Consider the following 13,635-nt stretch of genomic DNA (forward strand, 5'->3'; position numbering starts at 1 on the left):
AAAGGAAGGGTCAACTTTAAATACCTGGCTGTCCCAGACAGCCCCAAAGCCGCAAGCACCGAGCCCACCAAATAAGACCTTTTCTGTCTCTTCCGAACTTCCTCCCTTCCTGCTCACAGCCAACCTTGGTGGGGAGAAGAGTCAATAATAGCAGCTAGCACCGGTGGGGGAGGGGAGAGGGGAAAGAAGCCTGCTTGGGGTAATTGTGTTCCGAGAGCTCCAGAGTTCAAGAGTTTGAGTTCATACCATACAGAAGGTTGGATTTTGTCAAATGCCCTTTCCGTGTCAATTGAGATGATTGTTTGGGTTTTTTCCTCTTTGTTTTATTAATGTGATGATATTACATTGAGTAATTTTCTTAATGTTGCACCACCCTTGCATTCCTTGGATAAATCCCTCTCTGTCATGGGAAATAATCCTTTTAATGCTTTTGGATTGGATTTGCTAATTTGTGTTAAAGATTTTGCGTCTATAGTCATAGTGGCATTGGTCTGTAGCTTCCTTTTTTTTTGGATGCCTTGGCTTTGGTATCAAGGTTATGCTGGCCTCATAGAAGGAATTAGAAAGAGTTCCCTCTTGAATTTTTGGAAGAGTTTGAGAAGGATGGGCATTAATTCTTTATACATTTGGTGGAGTTAACCAGTAAATTAATTTGGGCCTGTGCTTTTTTCTGTGGGAAGTTGTCTTTTTTTTTTTTTCTTTTAAAGTGTTTATTACTAATTTAATATCTTTACTTGTTACAGGTTTATTCAGATATTTTGTTTCTTCTTGAGTCAGTTTTGGAAGTTTGTATTTTTCTAGGAATTTGCCCATTTCATCTGGTTTGTCCTGAAATTTAGCCAATCCTTGATGCGTGCCGTGTTATTTGGTCATTTAAAATGACCCCGTGAGGGCGCCTGGGTGGCTCAGTGGGTTAAAGCCTCTGCCTTCGGCTCAGGTCATGATCCCAGGGTTCTGGGATCGAGCCCCACATCAGGCTCTCTGCTCAGCAGGGAGCCTGCTTCCTCCTCTCTCACTCTCTGCCTGCCTCTCTGGCTACTTGTGATCTCACTCTCTGTCAAATAAATAAATAAAATCTTATTAAAAAAAAAAAAAAAAAATGACCCCGTGAACAAGTATGTAATGATAGGGAAAAATGTTTACAGTGTACTGTTAAGTGAAAAAATTAGGTTTCAAAATATTATTACATCTGATTCCAGGTTTGTAGAACATACACAGTATATATGTATATATGCTTAGAAACAAACAGCCCAGAAGACTATGTTCAGGGAGATTAGCTAGGGGTGGTGGGATCACTCACTGGTGGTTTTTTGTTTTGCTGTTGTTTGTTTGTTTGTTTGTTTTTAACAGGGTGATATTTATAATCTTCTTTGGGTTTCTCTGTATTTTCTAAATTTTCTCAGTTAAATATGCCACTTTCATCCTATGAAATAAATGATAAAATTTTGTTTTTAAATTGATTTCAACTGAAGTTCATTCATTGGGGTTAAGGTTCTGTATCTTCAGTGTAACCCATGATTCTAGCCAATTTTCGGGCTGCGATCCCTCTGCTTGGTAGAGCTGTAGTCTGTTAGATAACTAGTTGTCACCTTGGAAAGATGTGAGTGGGGCAGCGTAGGGCAGCCTGGTCCTGAGAGAACTGGACAGGCCAAGATGTGGTAGTTGTTTTCTGTTTGTTTGTTTGTTTGTTTGTTTAGAAGGGGGAGAGGCAGAGGGAGAGAGAGAATCTCAAGCAGACTTCCACTGGGCGTGGAGCCCCATGCGAGGCTTAGTCTCAGGACCCTGAGGTCATGACCTGAGCCAAAGTCAAGAGTCAGTCACTCAATGACTGAGCCACCAGGTACCCCTGGTTGGTATGTATATATGTATGTATGTATTTTTTATTTTTAGGTAATCTCTATATCCAGTGTGGGGCTGGAACTCACAACCCTGAGATCAGGGGTCATTCACTCCACTGATGGAGTCAGCCAGGCACCCCTGGATTGGTTTTCAGGAGGGAATTGGAAAGGACAGTGGGGTATGGCTGAGGGAGCAGGCCTGAGCTTGACCTTGGCAAGGACTGGGAGTTTGAAGCCGGGACAGTGGGGTGGAAAGGGGCAGTGGGAGAAGGACTTTCCACCTTCGTTAACAACTGTCCTAACATCAGTGCAAGTCCAGAATTTGTGGGTCCTGCGTTTATACAATCTAGGGCGCCCTCTTTCAGAAAAATGATTCATGAATATAAAGTTAAGTACTGAAGTGTTTTCTTAGAAGGATAAAAAAAGAAATCACGGTGAATTGCTGGGTCCAGGAGCTCTAGGACCCTTTCTTCTGGGAGTTCTTTCAGCCGCTGACCAGAACCGCATGTATATTGTTTCTGATTGCCACCTGGCTTCCGCTCTCCTTCTGGAACCTTCCATCACTCCCACCACCTCCAGTTCACACAGGGATTTACCCACCTGAGGGGCCCTGAAATACCACTCTGAGTAGCTTCATGGGAACTCTGCTTCGACGGGTCTTTCTCACTGCAAGCCCTTTCAAGCCTTCTCCTGGTTAACTTGTTAGTAATGAAGCTCAGGACGGCGGGGATTGAATTCTTGGAGGCTTATCCTGCCTGTGGGCCGCACAGCCCTCAAGCTGTTTCCCTCTCTTAAAGCGGTGGCTTTTATTTCTTTCCTGCTCTTTCTGTAAGAAGGAGGGAAGCTGAAACTAGGATTTGCTAACGAGGAGGTCTACAGTTCTGTCCAAAACAAAGGCTGTACAGACTAGGTAAATTGTATTACTTCCTTTTTTCCTCCTCTCTGATATTATGCTGGGCAATTCAGAACTTATTCCAACTGTCAAATCTTGATTTCTCAAGTGAGGAAATTGTAGATCAAGGGGTCACACAGATAGGACCAGATTTTTTTTTTTTTTCCAATATTTAGGTGAAATATGGAGCTTAGCTTTCCTGGTGCTCAGGGAAGGTGTCACTAGAAAATCTATTTCCCTGGATGATAGATTTCCAAGTAATACTGAGTATCATGTGCCATTTTTAAAAAATTTCATTTATTTATTTTTTAAAAGATTTTATCTATTTATTTGACAGAGAGAGATCACAAGTAGGCAGAGAGGCAGGCAGGCAGAGAGAGACAGGAGGAAGCAGGCTCCCTGCTGAGCAGAGAGCCAGATGCGGGACTCGATCCCAGGACCCTGAGATCATGACCTGAGCGGAAGGCAGCGGCTTAACCCACTGAGCCACCCAGGCGCCCCCCATTTTTTTTTTTTTTAAATCTGAGAAATTCAACATGTCAAGCAAACATTTATTACTTAAGTGTCGTATCACTTCTGCAGAGAAGTTTCAGCAAACATTATCTTGGTTGCACAGGTGGGAAAAACCGAAGCGTGATGAGGTTTGGAGGGCAATACATCAGGCTTGTAGAGCGAAGCTGGGCTCTCAGGGAGGCTCCTGGCAGTCACACCCTCTTCTCCCTTCCCTGTTCAGTTGCTCAGGAGAGAAAGTGTGGGGAGGGTTGTGGAAGCAGATCCTTTGTCTAGTTCAGTCATGCTACCTGCCACCTTCTGCACATGCTCTTTGTGGGCTAGAAAAGTCCATGGCACTCTCTAGGCTGTGAAGAACAGACATCCAGGTGAGTAAGCATGACCTGGAAAAGGTGGGGCTTTGCTAGAAGATGCTTAAGGGTGACTCACGGACATCCAGCGTGGGAACATAGGCACCTTGGGAGCAAGTGAACCGGGGAGCTGGAAGGGGTCTGGACGTTCTTTCCCTCCATCCCTCACCTCTGTTTTGGTCTTTATTGCTGGGGACACACATTTTCTATCTCTTCCATTCATGGAAGAGAGCCTGGCTTCTCACTTTTAGCGACAGGTGGGGACTAACTCACTGGGTTTCTCTGTGCCAGTGCAAGAGAATCTGATCACCCCAGGGACAGGTGCTCTCCTGGTCCCCTCCCATACCATCACACGGTCCCAACATGGTTGCCAGCAGCCTGCCCTCGGGGATTGGAGGCAGTTCCAAGAAAAGGGAGGTTGTCTTGGTTCCTTAAAGTGCTTCGACCCTAACTGCCTTCAGCAATAGTAGCCTGGAGAGGCTGGGCAAGATTCTTTGAAAAACTTCGTAAGAAAGCAGAATTTAATTATTAATTCTCCTAATAAATATTGCTGAGGCATGGGGATGCAATAAGGGATAAGATATCACCCTGCCATCAAAGAAGGCAGTCTAGTGGGGGTAAAACAGATGCACAAGCAGGTAATTAACACACAGCATGGCAGGTGTGAGGACGGAAGGGGGTATGTGGGGCCTGGGGGAACACCGCGGAGGTGTTCATCATCATCAGACTTGGGCTGAGGGGCATGACTTGGAGAGAAGGGGGAGGACGGTGGTTATGGGGCAGTTTCCGGGAAGCGAGGGTATCTGAGCTGAGTCTTGAAGGACACAGAGGATTTCCGGGTCAATGAGGAGAGAGAAGAGAATGACTTTGAGAGTAAGTCACAGAAATAGGACTAACCCCATAAAAAGGCACATGCAGGTAGCTTTTAGTATAGGTAAGTCCATCCTTTATGCTCAGGAAATTTGCTGATAGACACACTGTCAGTGTGTACACACACACACACACACACACACACAACTTAACCAAGTGGGTGAAGGAAATTAGAGTCAAGGCCAGACCTTAAGAACCTTGAATTCTATTTGTGCTCTGATTATATTTTCTAATGTGACTTGAGAGAAAATGTGGTCATCTCATCCAGTTCATCTTAAAATTTTAAGTAAAAATGGGCTTGATATTTTTGAAAGACTATGGTTTGGTTTGTGTGATGGTTAATTTTATATGTCAGCTTGCCTAGATACCCATGATATATGGATATTTGGTCAAATACCAGAGTAGATGTGCTATGACCATTTTCTTGGTGAGATTAACATCTAAGTAAGGTAGACTTTGAGTGAAGCAGATTATCCTTACGTGATGTGGGTGGGCCTTATCCAATCAGTTGAAGGCCTTTAGAGAAAAAGACCGAGGTTCCCCCAAGGAGGAAACAATCTCATTTCCAGAGAGCTTTCAGACTGAAGCTACATCACCGGCTCTCCCTTTGGCCTCCAGCCTGTTGGCTTACCCTGCAGAGTTTGGACTTGTGTCAGTCTCCAGTTCCTTAAAATCAGTCTCTATCCTATTAGTTCTGGTTCTTTAGAGAGCTCTTGACTCATATAGTGTGTCTACTTGTATCCTGCAAGGTTTTAGTTTTATTTACATGTCCTAAAGAAGACCTCCATGCTGTCTACTGTACTATCTTATCTACAACTAGAGAAAGAGGCTAGAAAGTGGAATTTGAAGTCAGTCTCCAACAGTCGTGACCTCTCAGGGCTGTAACGTGGGGAGTTGCTCTGGGGAAGTTTTGAACTGAGCTGCTCACACTGTTTGGCGTATCTTCTTTTTGCTTCTCTTACTGCCCATTCATAGCTTCACTTAAACACTTGCCCACATTGTCCTTAAGAATGGAGTTTTTTTTCTTCTTGCTCCTTCTTACCTTTCTCCGCCTCCCTCCTATGCATAGATAACCCATGTTCCTGTCATGATCGTATACAGTTATACATACGCACATAATATTTTTGTCTTCATGGTTTTTATTATATAATCTCTAGATCTTGCTTCCCCTACTTAGTAGTGCTGCCTGGAAATCTCTCCAAAGATGTGGGCAGAGATGAAGCCTATGTTTTATTTGCTGCATTACACACCAACATGTGCATGTGACAACACTTCTTCAACCAGTTCCCAGTGACAACCTTGCGCTCTATTTTGAATTTTTTTTTTTGGCCTCCGCAGTGCTGCAAAGAACATCCTTGTACATATGTCCCTGCAAGTTTTACTACCACTTAATTACTTCCAAAATATGCCCCAACTAACCTGCTTTGGTAGAAAAAACAAAATGTGCTGTGATTTTTAATAAAATACCATTTAATGAATCCCCCTGAGAACAGATTGGGCTTTCAATATCTTTATTTATATTTAATTTCCCAATTTTTGGCATCTCTCAATATGTTCCTCCTGTACTTAATGAAAGCTACAGGAGCCCCCCGCATGATGTTATTAAAAACTCAATTTTCAAGAAGTTTATAATAATTTAGATTTAAAAAATAAAATGTTTCCCCTTCTCCCCCCCCATTTGGAACATAGTTTTAAGATGTGCACATTTCAAGGGTATGACTATGACGTGAGTTGTTTCTAATTATATATCTAATTATATGGCATTTGATAGACTGTTGTCTCAGATCATTATTTTATTTTATTATTTTTATTCAAGGACACTTGGCGTACAGCATTATATTCGTTTCAGGTGTGTGACATATTGCTAGAACAATTCTACGCATTGCTCCGTGCTCATCACGATAAGTGTGGTCACCGTCTGTCACCATACAACACTGTTACAATACCATTGACTATATTCCCTATGCTTGGCTTGAATCTCAGATCATCTTTTAGAAAATTTTATAAACTGTGAGGAACAGGCACCTGTCAATGGGATTCTTACAACAGTCACAAAGGTTATAATTAAGGATAACCCTTCAGGGGAAAAGTAGGATTCAGTGGCTACTGCTGCAGGATTCCAGCTGAAGTCCTGAGGTGCCATAGGTGACAGAAACAGCAAGGCTGGTTTGGGGAAGTAATTCATGGAAAGGGTCCTGCTCCCAAACAGGAATTCCCAGTTCTAAAATCATTCAAAATACAAAAAACAAAAAAACAAACAACAACAAAAAACCCCAAAACATTTTTTTTCACAGTTGTTGTTACAGATTTTTATGTATATCACTTGACAGAAACCTAAATGTCCAATAATAGGAGAAAGGTGAAATGATGGTGGAAAGATGGGACAGACTATTCCACAGACAGAGAAGAAGGACCGCATAGTGATACTGACTTAGCAGAAGAATGCAGACTGCAGAGTTACATGTGCAAATTGGTTACAACCACATGAAAACATATACACGCATAAGGGGCTGGTGAGAGATAAGGTGAGTGTATGGCATTTTGGGGAGAGGAGAATTTTCAGTGATGACTATTTCCCAAATTTTCTATAATTGTGTTATAGTACTTCTATAGTTTGTTTTTCCAACCAACTAATCAGTATCTATGAAGAAAGAGCGCCCTAAGAGCCCACTAAGTAGTAAAACCCCCTTCAATCTAGCCTCTTCTAGTCAAGGAAGTTTATTCTGCTGGGCTTCCCATCATTTTCTGGGTTATTTACACTGATGTGAGTGTTGTCTCGTTGTTTCCAAAGGATGAGGTGAGCCCAGGGTCCTCCTACTCTTCTGTCTTCCCCGGAAGTCTCTTACTTCTATACCTCTTTCAAAAAGATTTTATTTATTTATTTGAGAGAGAAAGAGTATGTGAGGGAGGAGAGCAGAGGGAGAGGGACAAACAGACTCTGTACTGAGCGTGGAGCCTGACATAGGGCTCGATCCCATGACCCTGAGACCATGAAATCAGGAGTCGGTTGCTGAACTGACTGAGCCACCCAGGTGCCCCTATACTTTTTTTTTTTAAGAAAGGAGAACCAATTAAGAAAATAGATTTCTGATGAGATTACAAATTCACCCTTATGAACCAGTGAGAAATCTTTCGATTTGAAGTGACATAATGAGGCGACAATACAGGTTTTCATAGCAACAGCGTCTTTTGAAGACAGTATTTGAGAACAGACAGTACAAGAAGGATTTTGACTTTTTTGTTTGGGTTTTTCAGTTTATTAACTCAGAATTAACTCAATCATACACTATCACAACCTACAAAGAGAAGGTGAGAGAGGATGGAGATTAACTGTGCTGAAGAAATTATTTTTTTTTCTGTTGAAGATTTTATTTATTTATTTGAGAGAGAGAAAGAGAGCATAAGCAGGAGGAGCAGCAGGCAGAGAGCGAGGGAGAAGCAGACTCCCAGCTGAGCAGGGAGCCCTATGCAGGTCTCGATCCTGGGACCCTGAAATCATGAGCTAAGCTGAAGGAAGATGCTTAACTGAGTGAGCCATCCAGGTGCCCCTGTGCTGAAAAAATTATGATGACATGCAGAAAAACATGGCATGGAGTGTGACAGCAAGGACCTGTGCACCTTCCACCCAGCTCTGGCAAGACCTCGTATTTCTTTTTATTCGCTTATGACAAAAAAAATTTTTTTTTCTTTTAAATATTTTATTTATTTATTTGACAGAGATCACAAGTAAGCAGAGAGGCAGGCAGAGAGAGAGGAGGAAGCAGGCTCCCCATGGAGCAGAGAGCCCGATGTGGGGCCCGATCCCAGGACCCTGGGATCATGACCTGAGCCGAAGGCAGAGGCTTTAACCCACTGAGCCACCCAGGCGCCCCCCAAAAAATTTAAAGATTGAGTTGGAGCCCCTGAGAACTTCCTCTTTATCCCATTTCCCCTTTTCCTGGCCCATAGAGAATCAACAATTTTAGGTTTTATCATTCCCATGCATATTTTAATGTAATCACTCCATTTGTGCCTATCTGAATTATAGATAGCCTGATTTTCAAACTCATTGCCAATGTTATCGTTCCCAAGCACGCCATTATGCAACTTGCTTTTCCACTTAGCGTCATGTCTTAACATTTATGGACATATGTAGCTTTAGTTTATCTGTTTGCCTGTTCTAGAGTAGTGCACTGAAGAAGTGTGTCATGATGGGGCTAATAATACATCATATGTTAATAAAAATTTAAAAAAAATGTGTCATTATTATTTATTCTTTCTTCTGTTTATGGACATTTAGGTTCTTTCCATTGTATACTTGCATTACAATGTTGCAGGGAACATTCTTTTTTAAAATTGGGGTAGTTATTATTATTATTTTAATTCCAGCATAATTAACACACAGTGTTCTCTATTAGTTTCAGGTGTACAGCATAGTGACTCAGCATTTCCATAGGACACCCAATGCTCATCGTGAGAAGTGTACTCTTAATCCCCTTCACCCATCTCACCCATCCGTCTCCCCTTCTCCCCTCTGGTCACCATCACTTTGTTCTCTATAGTTAAGAGTCTGTTTTCGGTTTGTCTCCTTTTTTCTTCATTCATTAGTTTTGTTTCTTAAAGTCTGCATATGTGTGAAATCATATGGTATTTGTCTTTGTCTGACTGACTTATTTCGCTTAGCATTATACCCCCTAGATCCATGCATGTTGTTGCAAATGGCAAGATTTCATTAATTTTTATGGCTAGGTACATTCTGTATATTATATAACATATATATTATACATTAGATATATAATATTATATATGTGTATAAATCTCACATCTTTTTTTTTTTTAATTTTATTTATTTATTTGTCAGAGAGAGTGAGCACAGGCAGACAGAGAGGCAGGCAGAGGCAGAGGGAGAAGCAGGCTCCCCGCTGAGCAAGGACCCCGACGCTGGACTCGATCCGAGGACGCTAGGATCATGACCCGAGCCGAAGGCAGCTGCTTAACCAACTGAGCCACCCAGGCGTCCCTAAATCTCACATCTTCTTTATCTGTAATTGACATCCTTGTCTGCTTCCACACACGTGTGAGGTGCTCTGCAGTATACACCTAAGAGTGAAATGTCTCAGTTGCAGAGTAGCTTCAACAAGATAAGGTCGGGTTATTCTCCAAAGTGGGTTGTATCAGTTTATCCTTCCATAAACAGTATGTGGGAGTTCCATTCTTGTAGCTAGCTATAAATAGTCCCCACTGCTCTGTGTTAACACTTTTTTCAAACTGAAGAATCTTGACTTACCATGTTATGTTAGTTTCAGGTGTACAACATAAGGATTTCACAGTTGTATGCATTACTCCATGCTCCACCACGATAATGGCGGCACCACCTGTCATCAGACCACATTATTACAGTATTATTGACTATATTCCCTATGCTGTACTTCTCATCTCTATGACTTAGTTTTTTTTTTTTTTTTTTTTTGTGAAACATTCTCAAATCCATGAGTTTTTTTTTTTTTTTTTAAACATATAATGTATTATTAGCCCCAGGGGTAAGGTCTGCGAATCGCCAGGTTTACACACTTCATAGCACATACCTTCCCCAATGTCCATAACCCCACCACCCTCTCCCTACCCATGGCCTCCTGGCAACCCTCAGTTTGTTTTGTGAGATTATGAGTCTCTTATGGTTTGTATGACTTAGTTATTTTATAATTGGAAGTTTGAGACTCGTAACCCCCTTCACCTACTTCACCAATAGAATTTTTACTTTTCACAATCTGGTGTTGTAAAATGTTACATACCTTGCAACTTTCTGATTTCCAGTGCCCTCACTCATTTTTTTCATGGATTATTGTCAACTTAGGTTTGCTCTTCTATGAATTGTCTGTGAGGTCCTTTTCTCACTTTCTCATTGTATTGTTTGTCATTTTGTTATCAAACTGTAGAGTTTCTGCATGAATTTTGGGCAAGAATCCTTTGTCAATTATATACATCACAAACATTTCCTTTCAGTTGACATCTTTAACTTTGTTCATGATAACTTTTGTCGGACCTAACAGTTAATTTTTTTTTTTTTAAAGATTTTATTTATTTATTTGACAGACAGAGATCACAAGTAGGCAGAGAGGCAGGCAGAGAAAGAGAGAGAGAGGGAAGCAGGCTTCCTGCGGAGCAGGGAGCCCGGTGCGGGGCTTGATCCCAGGACCCTGAGATCATGACCCGAGCCGAAGGCAGCAGCCCAAACCACTGAGCCACCCAGGCGCCCCACAGTTAATCTTTAATGACAAATATATCAGTCACTTTGTGGTTGGTCCTTTTTGCTTCTCACTTAAGAAATCTTTTTTTAAATACTTCTTTCTTCACAACCTTAAATGTATTTCATATATTTTTTCGAAATTTTAAAGTTTTAATTTTAAGTCTTTACCTGGAATTTATCTCATATAATGGGAGTTAATGATTAAATTTTAATTTTTTTCTTTTGGGCATGTCACAGCATAAATTATTAAACAGCCCTTCCTTTCTGCATTGGTTACAATGCTGCCTCTGCCATAGGTGGTTTTCACATTTGTGTTAGTCTGTTTCTATACTCTGTCTCACTCCATTGATGGAGTTGTACATTTTGGGCCAATTCCACCTTGTCTTGGTCGTTATGGCTTCAGATAAACGTAGCTTTCTGGTAGGCAAGCTCCCCAGCCGCCTTCTTTTTCAAAATTATCCCAGTTATTCAAGTCCTCTAAGTCTTCCAGATGAATTTCAGGATCAATATTTTTCTGTTGGGATTTTGATTGGAATTGTATTCAATATCAGAGTATTTTAGAGAAAACTACCACCTTCACCATATCAGATCTTTATCATCCTTAAACATGTTATGCCTCTCCATTGATTTTGGTCTTCCTTTGTATCTTTTACAATGTTTTCTAGTATTCTTTATAAGGCTATGCACATCTTTCACTAGATTCGTTCCTAGGTGATTTATGTTTTTGTTGGTATTATGAATGGTGACTTTTGTCTGTTACATTTTCTAATTGATTATTACTGGTATTTAGGAATTTTTAAAAAAGATTTGTTTATTTATTTTAGAGAGAGAGAGAGAGTACAGGGAGGGGAAAGGGAGAGGGAGAAGGAGAGGAAAAGAATCTTAAGCAGACTTCCTGCTGAGGGTAGAGCCCTATGTGGGGCTCCATCTCACGACCCTGAGGTCATGACCCAAGCCAAAATCAAGTTGGATGCTTAACCTACAGAGCCACCCACGTGCCCCTAGGAAAATTAGTAATGTTTGTTTTCCTTGTGTTTAGAACTTTTCTGGCCTCTCTTATTACTACTAAAGTTTGTAGACCCTCTTGTATTTTCTATTCAGATAACAAATCAGTTGCAATTGGTTTTAGTTAGCCTTTCAAACTCATATACCTCTTGATTCTTTTTCCCTTGTTGTGAATTGACTTTGATCTCTGGTACGATCTGGAATAGAAGTCTTTATACAAACATCCTTGCTTGTTCCAATTTGTGTGCTTTGTGGTTTCACGATTATATACACTATTTACTTCAGGTTGAAATGAAGGTGTAACTGTTATTTGTTGGAGGCACAACTCTGTATGTTTATAAGATCTGTGTTTTGTACATTGTAGACCACAATCCATTCTTGGGTTGTGAAATCATTTAGTTGGCTGCCACTCACATTTTTTAAACAAATGAAACAGAACAGAATGAAACAAATTGTATCAGAATGTATCACTTGTATAGAGGTGAATATTGTTTGTAGAATTTACCATCTATCTATGTATCACCTATTTATCTGTATATGTGTGCAGTTGCATGTACTTGTGTGCATTTTATAGGGTTTGGTATAAAATAATATATTTTATATTTCTTAAAAGGACCACGTTAAAAAATATTTGGAAAATGTTTTTTTTTAATTTTATTCTTCATATTTACCATCATCTTACTAAATTTTTGCCTGCTTGATCTATCTGTGTTTAATAGAAGTGTTTCAAAAATTTTGGACTCTGTTTATGGATCTGTCCATTTCCCTCTAATTCTATTTTGCTTTACCTATTTGGAAGCTATGTTTTAGATGCATATAAATTCACAATTTCTCTATCTTCCTGGTACACAGTTACTGTTATGTAATACCCCTCCCCTTAATTCCCATTAACCTTTTGCAGAAAATTAACATCATCTCACCAGCTTTATTTGGAGATAGACATACATAAAATTTTCCATTTCTTTACTTTCAATCCATCCAATCCTATATGTTAATCATCCTATATGTTAATCTCTGTTTTGTAATAAATGCATTTAGTACAATTGTACTTATGGTGATTTCTGATATACTTCAACTTATTTTGTATTTTCTCTTTATTGGCATTTTCCTTGTGTTCCTCCTTACCCACCTCCAGTCCTTTTTTGATTACTTATTTGGCTGGCAAGTTAATTTTTAAATATTTCCTTTATTTTTTCTTCTGTTGATAGTTAATCCCTTCTTTGAATTTTCCTACAATTTTAACATATCCCATTTGAATAAAAAATATTCTAACACATTGTTCTTTAGCATTTCTCTCCTTAACCGTAGCATATGCATGGTCAATATTTAATTAAGCATAAGAGCATATTTTGTGAATTCTTTCACACTGTTATTTCATTGTTTCTTCTATCTCCAACCTCTGCTGTAGTTTCATGGTTCTTTTGACTGAAATGCATCCTTTACTAAGTATGTAAATGTGAAATTGTATGTGGGAGGACTCATTTAATCTCTGTGCCTTCTGCAGCATCTTTTTTTGTCCCCACTCTTAAATAATAATTTACCTGCATAGACAATTTTAGGCTGACAGCTATTTTCCTTTAGCACATGAAGGATGTTACTACATTGTCTTGTGACCACAGTTGCTGCTGAAAATAAATTGCTGTCAGCCTACTGGTTTCTTATGGGTATTTTTATTTGTTTGTTTGTTTGTTTGTTTTTGTTTTGTTTTGTTTTTCTCTCTGGTAGCTTTTAGGGTTTTCTTCTTATCACTAGTGATCTGCACTTTCACTGTCATCTGTCATGCTCTGTCCACAGAGTGTCCTTCCCATCAAAGGACTCATGTCTTTTGCAATTAAGAATATCTTCAGGTCTCATCTCTTCAGATACACTTTTCCCTCATTCTCTCCATCCTCTTCTCTTGGAACATCTCTCCGATATAGATTGGAGCCTCTTAAGGTACCTTTC

The sequence above is a fragment of the Mustela erminea genome, chromosome 10 (assembly GCF_009829155.1).
Source record: "Mustela erminea isolate mMusErm1 chromosome 10, mMusErm1.Pri, whole genome shotgun sequence".
Classification (NCBI taxonomy): domain Eukaryota; kingdom Metazoa; phylum Chordata; class Mammalia; order Carnivora; family Mustelidae; genus Mustela; species Mustela erminea.